The sequence below is a fragment of the Halichoeres trimaculatus genome, unplaced genomic scaffold, assembly GCF_033239565.1.
Source record: "Halichoeres trimaculatus isolate MK-OKI-2021-1 unplaced genomic scaffold, fHalTri1.1 fHalTri1_scaffold_4, whole genome shotgun sequence".
NCBI classification, from domain to species: Eukaryota; Metazoa; Chordata; class Actinopteri; order Labriformes; family Labridae; genus Halichoeres; species Halichoeres trimaculatus.
This window is the reverse complement of record NW_027437182.1, coordinates 14,179,969-14,204,728: the sequence shown is the minus strand read 5'-3', so window position 1 is coordinate 14,204,728 and position 24,760 is coordinate 14,179,969. Positions and strand designations below refer to the sequence as shown.

General features: G+C 41.9%; 1 protein-coding gene across 7 annotated transcripts in view; it reads right to left on the bottom strand.

The window, feature by feature from the left end:
* The window catches only part of ptprsa (protein tyrosine phosphatase receptor type Sa), a 252,495-nt gene that overhangs the window by 186,923 nt on the left and 40,812 nt on the right, over positions 1–24,760 (bottom strand). For 6 of the 7 annotated variants that reach the window (XM_074667567.1, XM_074667570.1, XM_074667571.1 and 3 more), the window contains exon 2: positions 11,840–11,932. The gene's annotated coding sequence lies outside the window, so the exon portion shown is untranslated. Of the gene's footprint in view, positions 1–720; positions 1,146–11,839; positions 11,933–24,760 lie in introns of those variants that run through there. The other variant, XM_074667568.1, reaches the window with a different exon arrangement.

The window sequence follows — 24,760 nt, the reverse complement described above, 5'->3', positions numbered from 1 at the left end:
TTCCAACACAATCAGACAAAAAGTTACTTCTCAAGGCAGCAGATTGCCCTGAAGAAAAAGAAGTAATGCTGAAAATTTAAAAAGGGTGTTCTACAAACATCAGAGGGATAGCTTAAAATGAGTCTTTGTTTTACATGAGAAGAAAAACAAAGATCTATGATCAACTAGGCTTCAACAAATCAAAAGACGCAACTGTATGGATGATATATGTCTGCAAAAATTCCCCCCGAAAAGCACGTTTTCAACATTAATGTACTGATGGCAGCATGTCTCATCCCTTGGACGCTTAAAATTATGTCTTAGTAACAGTAATAGACGCTCACTCTGCAGCTGGGGAGAATGTCGACCAAGTGACTGAGAGCTGCACGCTTTGATGTTTGAAACCAAAATTAACAAGCACGTTCACCAATATATCTCGAGTATATATGTGCAGCTTTGTTTGAAGTATGTCAAACTGCACATTTTGAAGAGTTTGGTAAACTAAAGCTCACAAAAAGTGAAGTTTCCATGAAAACGCTTTAAGCACACAGGATCGCTATCTTCTCATCTCCTCCTCGGTGAATCGACGTCTGCTTGCTTCAACAAGACACCCGGTTGATAACAGGATCCAGCAAATTTTTAAAACAGAGAAAAACGTCTATGATTTAGTTAAAAAGTTACGTAGAACATGCGTTTGGAGCATTTCGACAGTAACGGAGAGGAAAAGTTGCACGCACTTACTTGAACGTTGTGTGAAAAGTATTCCTGATACTACCCCCCACTTGGGTTTACGGGGGACAGCTTTTAAAATCCGTATTCTTTGTGGGTGAGCGGTTGCATTTCCTTAGTGAACGAATAACTTCGCATCCCCGTCGGAGAAAAAATAAAAACCGTTATATCCCACTTTCCTCAGCGGCAGAGCAGTCACTTGTTAACGGAGGGAGCGAGTATCAAATACTCCTTTTATTCCCCCCGTGTGTTTGTATTCCTCTCCCCCAGATGAGACGCTCCGAGTCAGAATCTCCTCAGTGAAAGAAAAATAAAATACCCAATAATAATCCGCGCGCGACACCACGGCGCGCGGAGCTCCAAATGTATATCTCTTCACGGGTGTCTCTCGTTATCTCCACGTCCCAGGTTTGGGCTCCTTTCTTCCCAAATCCACCTCGTACGGGCTGGGGGTGGGGAGACAGGAGTCAAATACCCCCCTTTTACTCCCTCCTCTCCACTGCAGGGAAAAAATACGGAGCCTTGTGTTGCGTTCAATGCCGGCTCATAAACTTCGTCTCTTGACTTCTCCTGACTCGTCAATCCCAGCACTTGCTGCGTTCAAGTTAGTATTGTTTCGTTAGACTTCATAACACAATAGGCTTCGTGATGACTGTGGATGATGTTTGATTTAATAAAACTGTGCTGCAACAACTGAAGAAAAAAGAGACTACAAAGTCGTGACAAAATGACAAAGACCCAACAAAGAGAGTCGGTGCCTACTTCGGAGTGGAAAGTTTATTCCTTAAAATTTGAATGTAAAATATTTATTTTCTATTTTTCCTGTACAAACTATAAAAATTCAGCTTTTTTTAAAAGCATATACTTCCTTCTTTGAATATATATAGGCACTACTATAACATTGCTGTTTTCCAAACATTTACAATTACGTATTGAACGTCTCATATATTGCAAAGGAGAGTCTCCTGAATTTGCACTTAAAAGTACATGAATGGTGCAACTTAGTTTTCAGGACCACGCTAAAAGGTGTTACATGAAACCAGGTTTTTTGAAAGGGCTATTATTTTGAATAACACCTTGGTGATGTTTAATGTCACTTAAGAATTGTTCATTATTCATCCGGTTGCAACATCATTAATCTCAATATACAGCACTGCAGAGATGCTAAAATGCCAGACCAGAATGTGATATATGATTTCAGTCTGTAAATGTACTCAGTTTACCATCTAGAAAGTACTTATTAATTCTTGTTGGCCACCCTACCATGATATGTCATTTTAGCTCTTGTTTTCTTATAAAAAGTAAATCAAATTAGAAAAAAATGTGACGTAATATGATCTTATGGAAAACAAAAGGCTACAGAACAATTCAATTTGATTAATTTGGTACATTAAAGGGTTTTTGGCTACATTTATACAACAATTAAGAGGGAAAAATTACATGGATTCTCAGCACATTTTCTCCACATTTAGCTCTTTGGCTTTGCTAAAGATGAGGAGGGTTTTCACCAAGATTTCACCCAATCACAACGGCTCCGAGCTTAAACTGCAGCTCTTACTGGCTGGGAGAATTTGAATTTGAATGGTGGCAGCTGGTGTCCATTTTGACCAGCAGGGAGGAGAGACACAAGCTGGAGAAACATCAATCAACTGACCCTCAGTCAGTTACCAACAGCCAGGCTGAATGCAACCAAATGTCACTGGTTTCCAGGTTATACTTAATCCAAAATCTATTGTAGACCAAAAGGAAGTGGAAGTGATAGTCCAATTCCTGGATTAACAAACTGGTGAAGTTTCTGGTTACGTAAAAGCACCTCTCTGTAGCATTAATCCCTCCAATGTAAGATAGAAGTGAAAGGACACAATGTCTGAATAAGGACAACTTTGAAAAAGAGCAGCCACATTTTAGGGTACATTGCAACAAATTCAAGGCACATCCTATCCCACTGGAGGGTGAGAAACCGTATATTTTGTGTGAACTTCTCACTGTATGCAGGCAGTTATGGATACCAAGCCATTTTAAACAGGCCCATCTCTGCTGTGTGCTGGCAGAAAGCCATGCTGAGCCACATGCAATCCTCCACTGCCCTCTCTCTGCTCTTTGTTTAAAACCCAGCGTGACATGTAACACACCATGAGAGGTGTGAAGGGTGAGGGTGGTAGGTGGGGGCTAATCAATTTGACTAGTGAGAAAAAACATGTGTTTATGTTGTGCAGATTTCTCCCTTGGCCTCTTATTCACACTGAAGCCCCTTATTTAATCAGGCCGGTAAATCTTAGCGGCTCCCACCGACATTCCCCCAGTGGCGTGAGCCTTAACATGGTAAATTTCACTCGGGTAGGGAAATGCGCTCAGTGGCCGAGGCTAGTGCTTTGGAAGGATAAAAAGAGCACTTACTGCCTGACATGTGCAATCCATAACAGAATAATGAGACTCCTCCACACTAGGATCTCTCTCCCCCTGCTCTCCCTCTCCACTTTTTGTTTTCCTTGTGAGTGTTCATAAACGCCATGTAAATTCAGAGAGCGGAAGATGTGCCGAGGGCTCCGGGGAGAGCATTTAATCGTTTGCATCTTGTTACCGAATCGTGTAGCAGAATGTACTGTGCAAAGATGCTCCAAACGACCACTGAACCTTGTTGAAATACTGGCCTCCTTCTGTCAGCTGGTGAGTCTCCAAGTGGAGGTGAGCCTCACATGAATATATCTACCCATCACTGTTGTCACATTGAAGATGCTGCCATGCAAGGAAAAACAGCATTTCCAGGGAAAGAATGCCTCCCACATAATACAGATGTAGTACTACATTATGTATGCAAGAGTTACTTCACCTGACTCCTCAGTACTGTGTTATGAAATTAAACATCAACATAAATTAAAACACCAAGTAGAAAACTCCAGGACTGAAGACTGAAGCCACTGCTGTAATGCCCAAAACTGCAGTTCCCCCAACTGGCCATTTGAGGCTGGCCCTAAAAGTGAGTAAATTCATGTAAAGGGCAACACTGAATGCATACATCAGAATTTAATATGTTGGTTGCCTGAAACATGGATTATTGATACATTGTGTGTTCTTTTATGTAACCCACATAACAGACTATACCAAGGTTAGAATTGTACAAAAGAGTCATCGTTCTTTCTATGAAAAGAAGGACACGTGATAAGGCTTGCTGCATATTCTTCTGTGCTTGCAAAACACTGAAAAAGTTTTCCTAATATGTAAGTCTAATGAGCATGTTAGCACACATAGCTGGTTATGATGTACAATGAAATTAAAAATAAAAAAAAAGACTTAGTTTTAAAACTTAGTTAAAATAAAATTAGTACCAAGACATCAATGAGCAAAGGGCTGACAATATCGATTGCAGTTACGTTTAAAAAAAACAGTGATATTTAATTTCATTTTAGGGTTTGGCATCTTTTCCTTTTTTAACCTCTTTAGACCCAGCGTCCACACATGTGGACATTACATTTCTGCCTCTAGGACCCATGATATTTCCTTTCTTTTCTAACTTTGAGCGATTAGCCACATTTATGGACACTGCTTACATCATATGTTGGTGATATCACAACATTACACATATTTTAGTGAAAAAAAACCCAATTTATTTAAGTACATTAAGACTACTAAAAAACAACTAATAGAGAACTCATAACACTAATAATCAAACTTCCTGTGCAAAGACCAGATTTAGTTATCTTACTTATTAGGTCTCACCTATCCCAAATAGCAAAGTCAATTTAAAAATGCACAACAAAAGCTTGGGTCTTAAGAGGTTAACGTTACTAAGACGGGGTTTATGACCTATATTGCATGTATTCATTTTGTAATACAGTCCTTTTTTTGAAAATTAAAACAGGGTATCTGAGCGTCATCCCTGCTGCTAGGAAAAATGAAGCTCCACCTTGTGGCCCAATTTGGGGTACAGTAATATATTGATTAGAGTGTAACTTTTACATCATAATAGCCTCGAAGTCTTTGGTTCTCTCAGATAAATAAAACAAACAAAAAACAATATTATTTTCTTTTTTTTTGCTCAGTATCTTTAGAGATTATGTCATTAAAAAGGACTTCCATCACAATGTTGATATACTGGTGTAAGAAGTCATAGGAGGGTTTAATATGGGCCCTTTATGAACACACTTATAAAGCACACAGATGTGCACCATTATTAAAAGCTAGTTAACAGTTAAGTTGGCAAAAAGTCTGTTGATTTAGTTTGAAAATGTTTTTTTGTTTTCTTTACTGAAAGATGGCACCGTACTTAAAGGCCAGGAAAGAGCAAAAAGTTGATCACAAACTCCTCAACAATAGTGCTAAAGTTTAGCCTGTCCAGATTTACATTTTTATATTCCTCTCCGCCCCTGCCCTGTTTTTACTGTTGGACTCCTCAGAAAAGAAGCTTCCTCTCTTATTGTCTCCTGCTCTCCTCTGTTCATCTGTCACCCCTTGGGGTTGAAGCACAATCACCTCCGATCGCAGCGGGCCATCGCTCACTCTGTCCCTGGAGGCGACAGCCCACTTACTGCCGGCTCACGCTCAAATGGAGGACGTTTCATCACCCCGCCAAAAAACACAATTAAAAACACGCGCGGTCGGCGGCCCTCAAGAGCCAACTCCCGTTGCGAGTTTAGTTACTCTGGGCCTGCCTCAACCTCTCAGATATTTACTCTGTTCGAAGTTGAGTGTTTGTCAGCAAAGTTGGGAAGTTCACCAGACGCTGAGAGAAAGAGAAAGTGGACTGGCAGTCAGTGTTCAGCGCTCCTTTCTCTGAGAGACGGTTTCTGCCTTGGGTGGACATGTAGCTTCAACAGTTAGCTGATAAGTGACTCAGCTCTGGGCTCCTTTTTTACTTCTCCCTGGAAGCCAAAATGGAGGATCATGTGCCGGGAGTTTGTGGTGATGGGCAATTTGCTTTACACACACATGCACACGCACACACACAGACTGTATTCCTCCAACTACACCCACAGCAAGCAGGAGCAAAGGCAGACTGACGGCTATTAGAGTGCAACGATGCTCCCTCTTATCTCCCACCACGATAGAGATCTACAAAGAGCTTGAGAGAGATTATGAATTCATTACCTTGATACACAAGTGTGTGGTGCGATAGACAGGAGTCTGAGAATGAAGACAGGAGTGCAGTGGGTGTACTGGGAGGGGCCATGAATTACATGCTGCGGGGTAGGGAATAAATCTGTCAGCTTGCTCAGAAACTTTTACACTCTTCAGATGCCATGGAGCATGTGGTTCATATGCTTTTCATTAGAGGCCAGGCATCAAAGTATTCAAAACAGCAGCACAGCATCTGTAACCTGTGTTATATTCATGATTCCAGTGACATATTCACTGGTGCTGGAGCTGCTCTGTTGTGTTTTGAGCCTGACCACTCTGAATGCTTTGAAAACTGAGTAATGTGAGCAAAATCCATTTTTCATGAAGCCAGTATGTTTTCGTATTCTCTCCTTGCGTGATGCGTGATAACAGTCCCACTTAAAATGTCTAACAATGGCCTTTGAGAAGAAGGAATCGGATAAATATCTAAATTACAGGGTTATTTGTTAGCATAATGCATTCGAGCCAGTAGAACCCGGTCGGAGGGCTTTTTTCTGTTACCAAACATTCACTTACTCCTCGGCCTCTCTTTCTCCTGCAGCTCTTGTGCGCTTCTTTTTAACCGACTCACTTTCAATATGGCTTTTTCTCTCAGAGAGTCTTTCCCCTCCAGCTCTGTTGAACTCAGCTGGCATTTGGAGGCAGGTGAAAGAGCACAGCTAAATAAGCCAAAGAAATTCAGAAGAAAGAGCGAGGGCAGAGGGAGACAAAAACACAGACAGAGAAGGAGAGTTTTGTATTACTGTGTTTAAATGTGAATCCTGTTGAAGTCTTGTTTAATACTGTGCCCGATGCTGCTTTCACGGCACAGCATTGGCTTTGAAACTCAAAAAACTGCTCTAAGGAGAGAGTTATTTTGACTGCAGCTGCTGTATACCAGTGAAAGTTTCAACAGTCTCCTTGTTTTGTCCCATAATTCCAGTCCTGGCTTCCTTTTAGCATGCTAATGAGCACTTTTACTGCCTGATAAGTACCTGTAATGGAACGGCACCATATAAATCCATCTCTCAGCAAAGTTGGAAACACATCTTTGATTGTTCTCCGGCCATGTTGAAACAAGCCACTGTATAATTTATGTTATGTGTGTGTTTGTGTGTGGGGGAGTTTTATGCTGGGGTGTATCATTACTCTGTGTAAAATGTGGATGTGTGTAGTGTCCTGTGAATATGTCTTTTGTATGTTCTAGGGCCTCTGAGTGAATTTTAATGTGCTGTGTGAGCATTTGTGTCTTTGGCTGCACACACAGGCCCTTTCAATGTGTGTCATTGTATACAGTGTACTGTATACGTGTGGAGTTGAGTGCCTTTAAAGCTTTGGGGTCAGTGTGCACGTGCAGATAAAAGTCTAGCTAGTGTGTGTGTGCGCGTGAGCAGGAGCGTGAGTGATGACTGATGCCAGAGGTGGTTTTCGACCAACCTCTCAGCTGGCTTGCTGGCTTACTAATGGCCTCCTCAGTGGGTTGGCTGACCGACTTGCTGGCTCTCAGTGGCTCAGTCTTCCTTATTTGGTAATGGGTGGGTAGGTGGGGAAGAGGAGGCGGTGGCGGCAGGAGGAGGGGGGGTTTGTGGTGCCCTGTTTACACGTTGGGTCAGGAGGTCAGAGCACCAAAGTGCTGTGGAGCAAACACAGATCACTTAAAGACAGTAAGAGAGAAGGGCCAGTCGTTGCTTCATGGCTGTCAACTGGATGGATCGGGGCAGATTCACCGTGAAAGAGTGTGATGGAGTGTGTTTGTGTGTGTGTGAGGGGGGTAGATAACAACACATACACTTGTGAAACCTAAGAAAAAAAAAAGCTTCTACAGGTAATTTTCACACACATACACACTGTTCCCTCTCTTGCTCCAAGGCCCAGGACAGTTGAGAGGAGTCACTGGAAAGGAAATTAAAGGCAACCATCCTTATAGTTTTGCTCTTGTCCGCTTGAATGCCTGCATGCCTGCCTGCCTGCTTGCCTGCTTGCCTTGCCTGCCTGCGTTCCCTGGGCAATGTTTATGCTGTGCCCTGCCCAGGACAGAATAGATTCGCCCACACAGCACTGTGCTCTCAACCAGAACCTAAGTGGGTCTGGCAAGCTCGAGCCACAGTCCCATTCACTCTCACTCCTCTGGATTAGGCCCCCTGCAGCCTGGGGCAACTCAGCAATGACTGCATTAATAGACTGAAGATAGCATCTCTCCGACCCACCCTAAAATAAATGTACAAGTCTTTCCTATTAGGACACATCAGCAGGTTGTTTATTTTCATCCATCAGCTCCTTTAAGTTTCAGAGGACAGTTTGCAAACTGTTTGTGAAAAGTCTGGAGTTTTGGCTGTCTTGAGGGGTCAACTGACAACATGCACTAAAAAGACATCTTTAACAGGTCTTTAAAATAATTTGAGTCACAATGATATGCAGCAACAATAATAAAAGAGAGGTTATTGTGCTTTCCCATATTTTAAAAATGGATATAAAGTAACAGAGCCATATTGACTGTGTACAGATTTTCAGAGCATTAATATGTCCATATGTTGTAGAGATCCCTGAGTTTGTCTGTAAACTTAAATGATAGAAGCATGAGATCTTCACAAAATTCTTGTGAGGTCATGGCAAAGGGATATCCTAACTGATTTATGCTGGAGGCTTTAAACACCAAGGTCTGCACAAAGCGTTGCCATCAACAGGCTCTACCAGAGAGATAGAATAAAGCCTTAAATATGCACAATACCCCCTTTAAGCTTGAATATCTCATTATGATACAAACATAAAACAAAAACAGGACTTTTTAAAATTGAACACACAGCATAGTCTTCCTGCAAATACATGGTTCAGTCCCAATACCATAAAATTATATGCACTTGCGTAATCAAATGAATTACTTCCAAACTTGGGGTCAATTTACATTTCTTTAAATGCAGCTGCAAACAACTGGAGTGTGAATAATCAAATAATTCCAATTCATTGCTGTGTTTTGTGTCCTCTCTCTTTATCATGCACATTGGGGTTGTTGCTGGTACAGCACAGCATGCAGTGAAGGCACTTCTGTGATGAGCACGGTGGCAGCTTGCAGGGCACATTATCCAGCCTGTCAGACACCCGGAGTCATGCTACGGATAACTCGGCACTGCGAGAGAACACAGTGCCTCTCGACGCCAGCTGTAGAGATTAGCAGATCTTTGTTTAATTGTGCTGCTAACATCCTAGGAGCCACTTAAAAAGCAACTGCTCTCTTTTGCTTAGAAGCTGTGTTTAAAGCGCAGCCAACGGTTGGTGCTGCCTGTTCATTCAGGTGCAAAGGCCTCGGGGATTTGGCCGAGTCAGACACGCAGCAGAGGGAGGCATCTGAATCAGCAACATCAGAATCAAAGTGAAAACAATGTCAAAATGTAAACCTCAAGCACGGCATACAAGGGGGATAACACGTGGCAGTGGGCTGAGAAATGTTTATTTTTAACACTTAATCTGACATGCAGCATGTAGCTGTGATATTTTTAACCACTAAATCAGACTCACACAACTGAAAATCAAATGTACCGACTGAACTTGAATCCTTGAGCCTAAACACTCCTCTCACCAGTTGGTATGAACCAAAACAAGAGTCAGCAATACAAATTTGGTCAGTGTTTTTCTTTGTCTTTTTTTTTTCTCCGACCCTAAGGCAGATTTTAGGCAAAATAAAACTCCAAATTACACCCGCTGGCAAAGTTTGATCCAGCACTGATGGCCTTTTATCACTGCACGAGTGGAGGTGTTCTCACCAAAGGCGTTGTTTAAACAACCTCTTTACCTGTGTAACATTTTGGTAATATCTGCTTTTATTTCTTTAAGCATCATAAATTTTGCATTTCATTTTTATTACAAATGATTTTGTTTTTGTTGTGGTGGTGGGTGGTGAGAACAATTTTGGGGAGATTGCAGCTTTAGTTTTTCTAAACGCCATAAAAATAAGTGACTCATTGATGACTGATTTTCCATCTATATTTCAAAATATAATCCAGAAGAGCTTTTGAATATGTTGGAAACTCCTTGAACTGACGTGTAAATGACACACAGTCAGGCAGTAAAACCTTTCACCAGATCTTTTGCTCTTCTCTCTCTGCTCTTTAACTTTCCAGCTTGTTGAGCCCACAGTGAGGGGTCCAGATGTGCCGTCTCCCCTCTCCACTTTTTCTGCAGTCAAATGAAGCAGGTCGCTGATGCTTCACTGTTGTCACTGTTGTCATCAACATGCTAAACGCGGAGGGGACGTCTGGGCCCTGCATCTGATCTGACACCCATTAACTCACACTCATCCACAGTTGGTGCATGTCTGCTGCTCTGCCAGCTGCACTAATAATCAAGAGATGATATGGAAATTAAGGGGGGGGGGGGGGGGGGGGCACAGTGTATGTAATGGCAGCAGAGTTGACTACAGTACATTCCAGCTCAGAATTAAACTCTCAACTGGACTAGAGCTGCAGAGAGCAGGACATATTGCTGTACAAGAGAGATTGCATTGTGACGTGCAGGTGTAATATCTGGATGAACAGGATTAGTCTGCACGAACATACAATATAATATACATATATAGAGTAGATAAGCCATTGAGGCTGCATTCCATTTCATTATTGATAACTTGATGAAAAATAAACCTATTTTTTACAATGTTTATGAAAGTTTTTAATGTTCTGTAAAATATCTTGCGTATGCAGGGACAGCTTGTGTTTTATATATTTGAAAATGTGATTGAGGTCTGCGCTGTAAGCTGAATGTTAAATAAATAAATAAATCACACATTCATAATTAAAAGCGGGATTGATTTCAATTAGATGAGGCCTTGCATGTTATTAAGTGGTGTTTTTAATCTCAAGGGGATGCTAAACACTGCATACATTGCAAAAATAAGGTGTTAATCAATTTCACAGACGTTACGTGTGGGAACCTCTTAAAATGAATGTGGCACTCTGCGATGCGCAGCAGCGTGAATGCGAATGAACTTGAAAAAGTCAAGCGAATGAGTACTTCCACTGCTCTAAACTGAAGCGTGACAGCTTTAAGGTCTGAAAACCAGCAGTGCTGTTTGTAGACTGACAGAAGTGTGAGAGTACAGGAGGAGCTCCTCAGTGCCAGCATGCTGTGACAGGTGGTTGATGGTGCTCTCCCTCACTCTCTATCTCTGCCCCTGCTCAGCTGTCAATATGGATGGATGTGTTCGGCACTGGAAGCGCAGAAATATGTGGAGGGAGATGACACGTGTCATGTTAGGGTGATCATTGGAGAGGGGATGTAAGGACATGTGGTGCTGCTTTTAAAACAAACTTTAGGAAATCTTGTGTTTTCTGAAACTCTGTACTAAAAAGTGTTGAACGCATGATAAGAACTACAATCTTTGAAGCAAAAAGACTGAAGAGCAGATGTCGTAACAATGGAGCTGGGTCAGGAACTTTACCAAATAAAGACTAGGACTTGTAAGTGTGCGTAGGCCATGACGCAGAAGCATAAACCAGACTTGACTCATTCCATCTCTGTGGATGATGGAGGAGAAAAGTCTAGCTGAAGCACATTGGCAGAAATGAAAGAGCTTTATCGGTGGCTTTTTCATTAAGGTTGAAAGGGACCCCAAAGGGGATGAGTAACTGAATGGGACCAGACTTCTCTGGGTGTGGTCCAGTGCCTTATTTCCACTGTCCTACGTACACCGATGTGAGTCAACCAGAAGTCCAATCATTCCAGTGAGATTCTCTGTAATATCCTGCCAGAGAAACTCTTCCCTCCTGTTATATTCTGTCCGTCTCAAGTACATTCACAAACACAATACAAGCATCATCTTGAAGCCCGAATAAGGCTCAAAGGTAGACTTACTCAGTTTTGATTAACTGTTTTTGGCACTTTAAGATGAAGCAGACATCTAAAATAAGACTATAGGTGGACCAGTAAATCCAAGTAAATCAGTGAATCAGCAGGGAGTGAAACTTCATCTGGAGAACCAAATCACTTTTGTGAAATGATGGCGCACTATGCTAAAAATACCAAATAAATGAATTAGAAGCCCACTTACCACTGGGTTGTTTTCAAAACCTCTTTAGCTTCATATCTTCAGCTGCTCCAGCTGCCTCTTCTTCTTCTTCTTCTTCTTGTTTCTCACTCGTACCTTTAAAGTAGGAGGAGAGGGAGAGGAAAAGAGGGAAAATGAAACAGAAACATTAATGAAAAAGACTACCAAATGAACTGCCTCCTCAAGTGGTAGGTGGGGGAATTGGACAAACGCTTAAATGAGTTTCTATCTCGTTTTCTCTCTCTCACACACACACATGCCATACACACATGAGCACACACACACTCAAAAACACACTCTGTGATCCTTGCCCTTTGTGACCACAGGACGACAGTTCTCGGGTGAAGAAGAGACTTGCCGCTGATTGCCTGAGAGTGCTGGAGAGTGAATCTGCATGAAATCCCTCCTGGACTGTCTTCTTTTTTTTTTTATCATTTTTTCTCCACATCTCTAATAAGCCTAGTCAAAAACTGTTAATGTGTGTGTCAGTGTGGGTGTATGACTGAACAGGGTAGATCCACATTTATAGTTTTTTTAATGCCCTAACACATCCATAATTTCAACACCTCACATGTAAGGCATATTTTTCCATATTAAGATCCTTTACTGCACACTACTTTGTAAGTTGTCTGTATCTCCTGGCTGCGTCCCCTGCGCTGTATCCTCTCTCTGTATTCAGTGAAGGCTCTCAGTCAGGTCTGCAGCGGTGGGCTGCAGTGAGTCCACCCTGAGGAGCTTCCACTGAGCCGCCGAGGAAGGTTATCTCCTGTGAAAGGTCAGGGGAGCTCATCATTACCCTGCGCCTAGAGTCTCAGGTACTCCAGATATTCATATGAATATCATTTCTGGAATGTACGACAGAAGCAAGATCGATTAATACCAAGTCTCCCATAGGATGGATTCCCACATGCACAATACAGATTAATGCTGTGGATTTCATATCACAGTCTGGGCTTTGTCACTGTTTTTATGTTGAAAAAGGGGATTGAATATACAATATTAATGCAGGTTCTGAATACTGAGATCAAATTACCATGCAGATACTGTGGAGTTCAGGTGATGAGAGCACATAATTCATACCAAGTGCAAGTGCTCTTCCCATGATGAGGTATCATTATCCACAGGGCATCATGTGGGATCACTCTGTGTTTTCATGCTTTGATTCGTGACTTGTGCTGACAGCTGCTACTGTGAAGAAAATCTAATTCTTACTTGATTACAGTGTGGTTGCTTCCAGACCTGCAAAGGTGATCATTTCCATCTTGTGTGGACAAGATGTGGTGTATGCAAATAACTAGGAAGCAACTGTGTATGTCATCTCTTGATGTGCCAGGATTTGAAGAGGGGTTATTGTATTTTTTTAGGCTTTAAACTGTTTCTTTGGTACCCAACAGTAGCTTTAAATCATTTCAGCAAGTCATGTGAAGACCGTGTACTATTTTTTGTACTATTTTTTTACAGATTTAGGGATTTCTACAATGTACGAAAGCAGCAGTTTGAAAATCTGAACATGTTTAGTACGGACATCCAGAATTGTTACTTTATACCCATGTTTAAAGTATATGAAAACATAATACCCCCTCTTTAACATTCACTGCTGGCCCCAATGTGTCGTTTTTGCAAATGACAGAAGCATGAGGTCTCTCACAGCTACTCTTATAGCAGTAATGAGCTCAACATAACACTTTGTCATATAAAGAAACAATACAGCTGCTGTGAGATGGAATTGCTTCACCAGGATATCAATGATGAATTTATGATCTAGCCAGTCAGGGCATCATGTGGTGCAAAAATTACTCTGCAGCAAATCTACATCATCACTCAAGTGTTTGATATTAAACTAAAAGGTTCCCTCAAACGCACCACATGGATAAATGACACTTTCACCGAGATAACCAGACTTAATTCAGCGCGTTTAACCACAGCTAAGTACATCAATACAACATCCAGTTAGCTCTTACTTTACCTACAGAGAGCGCTTTCTTTTTGCACAAGTTGTAGTGTGACCCTCAAGAATATATTACCCCATATGCTACACCATTTAAAAAAAAAAATCAGGTATAAAGATCAAATGTTTAAAATCCACACAGCAACATTTGCACTGGATAATTACTTGTGTGCATGAGATTAACTTCAGCACATTGCCACAGTATAACTAAGTTGTGAATATAAGATAACATGCGCACACTATGTTATCAATATGTGTGCACAATGTAATTAGCTTGTGCATTAAAGATAACTTGTATCCACATGATAAAAATATCTCCTTATTGGTTTTTAGGACCTTCATAGTGCCACTCAATGAAGAGGGAACATTTGGCTGTAAAAGAACTATAGATGTCATCTAACTCCTCCTTCCATCCTCTCCGTCTTTTGCTCAAGAGCGCACTGCTGCTTATAGACTGCAGGCCCCCAGCATCCTCTATGGGCATTATTACCTCGACAGCAGACGGTCAACATGATCCTTTATTCTGACAGGCCACTTGGGTCAGGTCGACCCTCGCTGGCAAATCAGTGTCAACTAACAGGCTGGCTGCAGAGGGATCCCCTGATACACCCGCTGCAGCAGGGGAGACAAGGCTGTGCATCTGTGTGTGTGTGTGTGTGTGTGTGTGTGTGTGTGTGTGTGTGTGTGTGTGTGTGTGTGTGTGTGTGTGTGTGTGTGTGTGTGTGTGTGTGTGTGTGAACTTAAAAACAGTGTGTGCAGGGGGGAAATGTTATGGAGCCACCTGTGTGTGTGTGTCTGAAAGCAGAATGTATGCTAGTGGGTTTGGAAGCAAGCTGTAGTTTCTTCGTAAGCTGTTGCAAAAAATGTCTGAAAATAAATGCATGTGCCTGTTTGCACACGCAAGCCTGCATACATGTGGGTTTCTGTGAGCAGGAGAGAGGAAAAAAAAAAAAAGAAGAGGTGGCCAAATCTGCAACACTCTCCTCCCACACGCCTGGCTGCCAAGACGAGCACGGGGGAATTTGTTTAATGTACAGCATTTATTCACTGCACACACGCTGTTGCACTACCGCTTCCTCCGACGCATGAGACACTCCCTCGGCTGGGCGAGGCGCCATTAATCAGGCGGAATGGAGGGCTGACCGAACAGCACAGACGCTCAAACTCAACCCACATTAACTTGTGAGACAGTAGAAATTTCTTCCTTGCAGTAGCATCCAGGTAAGAGGGAAAGAGATCGAGATGCTCAAATTCTGTTTTCTGTCTGTTTCTCTGCAGTGGATCGAGGGTTAAGTTATGCCTCGTCCACTCATGTGGAAAAGCAGCTTCAGTTTGTTTTCTCATGACCCTGCAACATATTGGCATTGAAGTTAGTCACCGTGCTGGGACAGATGGCCAAGCATCATGGTGCACGGCAAATTGGGAAATGAAAACATGCATGCTCAGAGATGGCTCGGTGTATTTTCTCTCCGGCAACGTGACCACGCAGAGGGTATATTCAGTGAAAAGAGAACAATGAAGAGGAGGAAGGAGAAGAGGAAAATGTGCATGAAAAAAAAGGTACAAAATGAAGAAAACTTAAGGCTGACCTACTGTCTTCAAATATCAACAGGGATTCTACCTCAGAAGTAAAAAAAAACAAACAAAAAAACTCATCTTTCAACCTGGGATGATGAAATGTCATGATGGTTTCTACCTTGGTGTGACAAAAGCAGAGACATTTTTCGTCTTGGAATAATAAAAAAAATATGTTGCCATGGCAGCATCTGATGTCTTCCTGTCCTGTCTTTACCTCCCCCTCAACAGCTTCCCCATTCACCATTGTTATGCAGCTTTTATGCATTGATATGCCCTGAAGCAATTAACACAAGATATTTGGAAAAGAGGAGAACAGAGCAGAAAGGGATGACGAGGAAATGTGCGTGAAGCAGAGAGAAGTGTGAGCAGAGAGGAAGAGATGTGCAGGAAGGGACGTGTCAGGGAGAAGTAAGGAGGAGGACGAGTTCAGGAAGAGGAGAGGAGACAGTGACAGGGGAGGAGCAGATAAGTGGAGAAGAGGAGGAGAAAAGGAGGAGTCAGAAAGTAACAAGCTGAGCGAGCGGAAAGCGGCGAGGAAACGACAGGTGAGCACACACCAGAAGAGAAGACAGTAGGAGAGAGGAAAAAGTGGGAGGTGAAGTAAGGATGAGAGGAGAAGAGAGGGTGATATCAGAGGAAATGGCAGGCTGAGGAAAGCAGATAAGAGGCAAAGAGAGGAGGGAAATGAGGAAACAAGAGAGCTTAGACATGACTGATAGTGAATCTGAGCTTCGTGTGTGTATGAGTTCACTCACAAGTTAAGCTCTCACTAAGAATGGACACACTTCAACTGCATGATATGAGAAACTTGTACAATGTGCAAGTCAACATTTCAGAAAGAGGTGATGAAGTGTGATCAAAAACAATTTGAATTTGTTTATTCATTTTTGGATATTTAGACAGAGACACTGTTAAGCCAGCCAAGCAAACAGCTGTAAAACAATACAAAACCACTATTCAACTAATATGGTCCCTTCACAGCAGTATTAATGGTCACTAAAGGGCTTCCCCGAATGCGATTCAGCTCGGGCCCTAAATATTAAGCAATACACTTGAGACAGAACAATCAAACAGCACAGAGGCACAATACAGCAAATACAGATCATAATGCCTTCATTAAGAGGACAGGACAATGGATAGAGTAAAAGTTGTAAAAAGACCACAAAGAATGACCTTTGTTCAAGGCACAAGGTTTGAAATCAAACAATCGGCCCAAACCTTCAGAACAGAACAGAACATGCCAGTAACCAGGAACCCCATGCTATGGGAATTTGTTAGTAGGCTAATTCAAAACCAGACAAAAAATGTGTAAAAAAAAAAACCTCAAGATATTTAATTTTCTTGGATAGTAGAAAATTAGAGATATTGCAGTGTTTTTTATACAGTGGAGGAAATAAGTATTTGACCCCCAGCTGATTTTGAAAGTTTTCATACTAAGAAATAAATGAAGAGTCTCTGATTTTTATGGCAGCTTTATTTTAACAGTGTTAGAAAGGATATCAAGAAAAAAATCGAGAAAATTACATGAAATGAAAAATAAAAATTAATTTGCATTTCAGTGAGGGAAATAAGTATTTGACCCCCTAGCAAAACATGACTAAATACTTGGTGGCAAAACCCTTGTTGGCAAGCACAGCAGTCAGACGTTTCTTGTAGTTGCTTACTAGGTTGGCACACACATCTGGAGTCATTTTAGCCCACTCCTCTCTGCAGATCATCTCCAAATCCTGGAGGTTTTGAGGCTGGCGTTTGGAAACTCGAAGCTTCAGCTCTCTCCATAGATTTTCTAAGGGATTAAGGTCAGGAGACTGGCTAGGCCATTCCATGACCTTGATGTGCTTCTTATGGAGCCACTCCTTTGTTTCCTTGGCTGTATGTTTTGGGTCGTTGTTGTGCTGGAAGACCCATCCACAACCCAGTTTCAGTGTCCTGGGGGAGGCAAGGAGGTTGTCACTCAAGATTTTGGGATACATGGCCCTGTTCATCTTCCCATGCGGTGAAGTCGACCCGTCCCCTTAGAAGAGAAACACCCCCAAAACATAATGCTTCCACCGGTGAGACAGGTGTCTCTCCTGAAGGTAATGACTTCACTGAGATTAGGAGCCAACATTGCTCATGGTTGGTAGGGGATCAAATACTTATTTCCCTCAATGAAATGCATTTTTATATTTAATTTTTATTTCATGTGATTTTCATGATTTTTTCCTTGATATTCTTTCTGACACTGTTAAAATAAAGCTGCCATAAAAATCAGACACTCTTCATTTATTTCTTAGTATGAAAACTTTCAAAATCAGCGGGGGGTCAAATACTTATTTCCTCCACTGTATATATGCAATTAAAAATAAAGTGGAACACAGATGAAAAACTATTTTCTTTACAATATTTTCTATAAAATTTAACCTGTGTCCTTGTATGTATTTTTTATAATAAAGGGTGAAATATACAACTGTAAATAGTTTTTGATTTTGGGAGGCATTTTGCAACCCCATCAGTGTTTTACAACCCCAGTGCTGTAAACATCATACCTTAAAGTATTTCAATTATTTTATAAGAGCTGCTCTTATAATGCAGAGTCATATTGCTATCAAAGTGTGTGGTTTTACGTGACTAAAGGCATTTACCAGCACGTTGGTATTGTTGGGTGTCTGCCGACACTTCAGTTGCTGTCTCAGGACCTCAGCCCACCGTTACATCACTGTTAATTTTACATGTCACACAAGGTGCAACAGTCTGAATCCCAACCCAGCAATGTAAAAGAGACACTTAAAGGGGGGAATCCCCTCTGCTTTTATCCAAAATAAGAAATGTAAGATGACATAATGCTATAACATTTTACAACAATAACATCAGTGTCTGTTTTATTCATATCCAACAGAAAATAGTATGTGTTTTCTTGCTATGGAACTGAACTACATATTCCTCTTTCACTCTCAGGGATGTAAGCTCCCTGACCTTAAAAGTGAGATGCTCTTGGAATTCACTGAATTCATACATAAATTGACCTTAACCTTGTAACAGTACATGAACTACATTCTAGGGTTTAATAGTGTTATTTTTAGATCTCTTTGCCATTGTGTCTCTAAAGAAAAAAAAAGCTACTCAAGGGCCTCTAAGTGTTATAGTAAAGAGATAGCTTAGCACAGATGTCAGAGGTCTTTGAGTAGTCAAAAAATGTAGCTCTACAGATACAGAGTCCTTGATAAAGTGTCTACCTGCACTCTCTGAAAGATGCTCTGGATGAGAGCATCGGCTAAATGCAAATGTAAAAAGTAAAGTAGAATCGACTTCATGGAAATTACTGTTTCAATTGAAAGCCATGTTGCACTGAAGCACCAGTCAAGGTCCCTTTGGGCTCTGAGAGAGGAAATAATGAGACATTCATTGGATAATAAGCCCCTTTAGTCATTCAAATGTATTCTAATCTACTCCAAGCAGCATTCGGACCCACAAAACACTGTAAATGTCTCCATGCTAGGCGCTTTTTGTTTGTACCATCACTTATCAAGTGTCCATCTAGTCTGCGATTCTCTCTCACGGTCCTGTTCAGTTGCTTTTAGATGGACCTAGTGACATTTTCATATCACAGCCTATACAGTATGGCACTACTGGAATGTTAGAGGTCAGATTAATGTAAAGACTGCAGCAGCACAAGGTTGAACATGTAGATAAGTAGTAAACAGTGATATCCCCACATTGTGACTGGGGCAGAAAAGGTTTCTTTAGAAGAACAGTCAGAGCGATGTCATCTGTATTTTTAGTCTACTCATTCTCGCATCTTGGACTGAAAAATGAACATCCAGTAAAACTCATCACATCCAGCATGTGAGCAAATTTAAAGAGATTAAACCAGAATCCCAACTTAATGTCCCGTCATTTATTTGTTGTGCTCTATTGGATTTTATGAAATGGGCTGCTATCAAATACTGTTAATGACGAAAATGATTTGGAAATATGTTTTAGTTTCACTGTTTCGAAGCGGTGGCATGCATCATTAAGGCCTCTCTTGCAAAATAAGTTAAAAATGCATCAGTGATGCAGCATCAGATAACAGAAAACCCAACAAATCCACTTATCGCCACTTTTAAACTCAATTTAGCTCTCCAGCTACGTCATGCAAACACAGCTCTCTCTGTGAATGCTGTCATTACAAAGTCAACGCATTCAGAACATTCACATTTGAGTCACTAGGTAATAAAATGTCATTACCTTGATAGAGAGGTTAAGTTAAGCTAAGCTATGCTTCTGGTTTCTGTAAAGAGCGTTATTAAATACTAGATAGAGCTTAAACTACAGTGTTTTTTCCACCCATGGATCCATTAAAATATAACACAAAAAGAACACAAACATATCCAAAGTGCCTCAAATTCCCCAAAATTGGCAAGAGCTGCCTTTCAAAAAGAAAAACCTCTGCACTCCACCAGAGTGCCTTTGTCCTGCAACCTCATTATTCTCCACGGCTGCTGGCTAATCCTCTACCTTTGTGCTCTGTCAGAGAACCTCCACGCACTCAAACAGCACAATTCTCAGATGAAGCACTCCAGCAATGAGCCACTCTGACTGAAGTTTCATTAGCGAGGCCTGTTTTGTGCAGATAAGTACAAGAGCGTCCTGTATCCTCTCAGCAGAGCCCCAGTCATGATTTCTGGAGTGCAACACTGGTTAAAAAGTCGATGAGGTGCCCTGTCTCGCACACCTGCACACTTAAGAAAGTTCTTAATCCTAATTTTAATTTGGAGAGCTTTCATGCATGTACGATTTGTCTATTGCATGTGCACACTTCTGTTTGAATGTTCTGCGATGAGTGTCTATGGGCGTGCTGCACACAGTGACTGATATTCAATTAGTCTACCTGTCACCTCTACACTGCCCAGCATTCCAGAGCACAGTAAATCAACCCCCCTGACAGCCCCCAGGTCGATATTAATATTAACGCCTCCATAAATAATGTTATTGTAGGCCCGCATGTTAATGGTTCATGATATGATGGGCATGATGAAGTATGGCGAGTGTTCCACTGTGAGAGGGTTTAACAGGAGGAGAGAGAAAGAGAGACGGACTAAATCCTCTTCGATGTCCTTCGATTGGTGACATTGGGTTGGAAAGGCGCCGAGGTGGTCACAGCTGTGTTCCCGAGACTGACTGGAAAGGGGGCGGGGGGGCTGTGTGTGTGTCTGTCTGTGAGTGTGTGTGTGTGTGGTGGATTGGAGGGAGGGTTAGAGTGGGAGGCTGTTGGGACTGGACACAGTGGATTAATTATTATAAATCATCTCCATGGTCACATGTTTATGGCTGCGACTCAAACTGTTGTCTCACTATCTGATTTAAATCTCGGACACTGCAGTGAGTGCACTGTGACAGGAGGAGCTCTGGGTTGAGAGGAAGAATGGATTTGCTTTTACTGTTACAATGGCACATATATCAACGTGACGACAAAGGCAACGGTGAAGCATCTTTATGAGGTCACTGCTTATCTCCGGATTAACCATGCACCAGAGAGATGGCTGTCTGCAAACTGAGACAATAGGATGTTTGAAAAGTCAGCTTCAAGTTTTCAGATTTTATTACATTTAACCAAGAAGTTCCTCAAACCAAGTTCCAGTCTTAACCTCTTAAGAACTGAGCTCTGTGTGTATCTTTTAATTCACCTATTACTATTTTGGATAAGTGAGACCAAATAAGTATAACAACTAAACTTGGTCATTGTACGGGAAGTTTGATCATTTGTGTTATGAGTTCTCTATTAGGTGTTTGTTAGTAGTGTTATTGTTCTTAAATATGTCGTTTTTTCACTAAAATGGGTGTAATGTGATTTCACAAAAAATATGATGTGAGTAGTGTACCTTAATGTGGCTAATCGGTCAAAGTTTTAAAAAATGAAGTATCATGGGTCTTAGAGGCAGAAATGTAATGTCAACATTTGTGGACGCTGGGTCTGAAGAGGTTATAGAACCCACATTTGGAAATACATAATCAGGGACTGTGACTTACCTTCAGAGATCAACCAAACATAAACTCAGACTTTGGAGTTAACTGTAAGTCAACCTGCAACTTTGGTCTTAGTGACTAACAGTGTTTTAGGGTGTATTCACACCTGGATCATTTAGGGCAGTTGTTCCATAACAGTGGGCAGCCCCCCCGAAAGTCCGGTTCATTTGGGCATATGTGAACACAGCAATCGCGCTCGAATGCGAGATAAAACAACACGGGTCGAGATCGCCAAAAATAGTTGGTCTCGGCTTGCTTCCATTCGAGCCCTGTAGCGGTTCCTGTGCAGTGAGAACACGAACGCCCCAGCAACCGACACAACCGACTCATAACTGTGGCTCACACTGTAGTAATGGGGGCAGTAATGAGCCCGGTTGACAACTGTACAGACAAAACAGTAGAAGAAGAGTGAGTAGAAGAATCAAAAACGGCAGAATTAGTAGAGAAGTCTGAAGATCATAAAAAATGAGTTGTGGGCTCACGTGGAACAGCGAGGAAATAAAATGCCTCATTGAAATCTGAGCAGAAGAGCACATCTGCCAAATGCTGGACTCTACTCATTAAAATACAGAGGCCTACAAACTCGTGAGTCAGCAAATGAGTGAGAGGGGCTTCCGACACTCCCTTGCGCAATGCCATGCCAAAGCCAAAAAAAAAAAAAAAAACTGAGCCAGATAAAGGCTATAATGCAAAGCTACACACGTTGTTGATGCTCTATGGCGGGTAAGATTTCTGACAACTGACAGAAAAAATCGCACGTGACATTTTTTTACAACTTTGGACTGCTAGAGACTTTTGCCTTGTGAACGCAAACGAACCATATGACAACTGCTACAATTGTATCATTTTTGCCCCTGAATCGTAAAAAAGCAAATGAGCCATAGGTGTGAATACACCCTAATTAAGGAAGTGTTTCTTGTAAGCACTTGCTGTTATGTTCCAAAAGCCCACCCCCTCCTGATTTTGATTAATCCATGTTGGATAAGTCACACTGACTGATGTTGTGGTGTTTCAAATGTTTAATTATTTTCATATGAAAGTGTTTTTAAGCAGCAACAAAATACCAGTGCGGCAAAAAAAAAAAACCACCCCACTGCCCTAGGGATGAAATTTGAAGATGATGCATCTTTTTGTCTCCACTTACCAGGTAAATATCAGCATAATATCTCCCTAATTTCTCAGCACACACACCTCTCTCCCCTGCTTCATATGCAAAGTTCAAGCTAAGCTCACCAGTGTGTTGCCAAGGGAGAGAGCAGATACTCATTCGCATGCTCCACCGCACAGCCATGACTGAACTTTCAGCATGCAAATTCCGACTGGTGATTTTATAGTCACTAGTCACATAAGCTTCTCTGTACCCTCTATGGGCTGTGGCATGATTTGTGCTGTGAGCGCTCACACACTTAAAAATTCATGCCTGAAGGGGTTAGCATTATCAACAAGGCATCCAAAAAACAGTGTACACTCCAATCATGAAATAATCATTACATTATAATTTCCTTTTCCCACTGTCTGGATGCTTCATTTTATACAATGTAGAGAAAGAAAAAGAGTAACAAACATGTTTTGTTATGCCCTCGCAGGCAACAGCTCGCAAATAATTAAATGTATGAATAAGTCACTGCAGAGAAATATTAATCAGCTCTTGAGCTCATCTGTGAGGAGTGGGAGGAGGTGGCTGATGCACTGTGCGATGATTGGTGTGTAGAGACATACACACACACACACACACACACACACACACACACACACACACACACACACACACACACACACACACACACACACACAAACACACACACAGGTTTATCTAGTGTATTATCACAGTTATCTGCTATTGTGGTGAATCCTGAGAATGATTTCCAAACTGACTTCAGCTTGTGTCATGATGTCCACACACACACGCACACGGACACACACACACACACACACACAAGCAGAAAACCTCCACTAGCCCTGGACCAGGGGTTTTGCAAAGCCCGGATCATCCCCGCTAATCCACACTCATTAAGGATGAACTGCATGATAACATGCCACCACCCTCCGCCACCCCCCACATTTACCCCACTTTTCATACACACTCACCCCCCACTCAGCGCGGATAAGTGGCAGCTTTGATGGTGGTTTTAATGAATTACTGCAGATTGTTGCATGCGTGTTTGTTGCTGCTGCTGCTTGACTAAACAGAACACCTGCCACACCTGTCAGCGCTAATCAGGCCCACTTTAATTAATAGCGACACAGCTTTTATTTCTCGCCAGTGAAGCTGACGTGTGCTCGACCGAGGGGAAGTCTGGCACTTTACAGAGCAATCTTCAGAGGAGGAACTCCACATGAGGCAAAGCTGTGGGCTGACCGAGCTGGTGAATCACTTTACCTCGGTAAAAATGTAAAAGGATTCAGAGTTTAAGCAAAACTTTGAATCAATTATTCAAGAGCTCCCATTGTTCCTCAGGATGGAGGAGAAATAGTTCTTGCTCTCAACGGTTTTTACCCGAGGATGGAACATAAATAGCATGTTCATCCTCAGCGCTGAGAAGGTCACTGAAGAGCAGAGTCTACCTCCAAAACCCTTGGGCTGAACAAAATAATGCCACACGGATACTTCCCTTACAGCTCCCTGCCTCCAAAATAACTCTCCCTTCGTGGGCTTCTTAAATAAATTACAGCTATGCTATCCTCCCAAGATGTGATCTCTGTTCTCCTGCGCCAATTAAAAATTTAAGCCCATTTAGGTTGGTGCCCGGTGTAACTCGACGCAGTGTGGTTGCGAGGGGCGATATCAGACCAGAGTTGTGTCACAGCGGTACTTAGCAGCGATGCTTGTTGCTTCTGGAGAGGAAGCAGAGTGGCCTTGATGTTAGGGAGAATATCGGGTAACTGAAAGGTCACAGGCTTGATCTCGTGGCACAACAGTGTTTCTACCCGGAGCTACGTGTTTGTGTCAAAGAGTCAAGACACCCAACTCTGACTGGCTCGCCCTGTGTGAATCACCCGGTGTGACACCGCAAGCCAAGAGAAAAAAAAGAAAAAAGCCTTCAATGTAAGATGTGCAACTTCAAAGGTTCAACTTTGGGGGATAATTGAACCATGTGCCATTTTTATTTTGCAGGAGGCTGCCCCCCTGCTCTTCAAAGTCACACAGTCATAAAGTTCAAACAGTCAACATAGTCACATGAAAATGAGCTGTCTGGATGGTGCTGAACCTGGCGTCTAAGACGTTTCTTTTTTTTTTCTTTTTCCTTTTTTTTTTCTTCCCTGAATATCAAAAACCGGTGACAGCCACAGACAGGCAAGCTGACATTTTGGAACCCAGAATGTACATACACACGTGTATACACACACACCCTGACCCCAGACAAAGGCATAAGAGACAGAAACTCACAGTTTTAAAACCACTGATATTC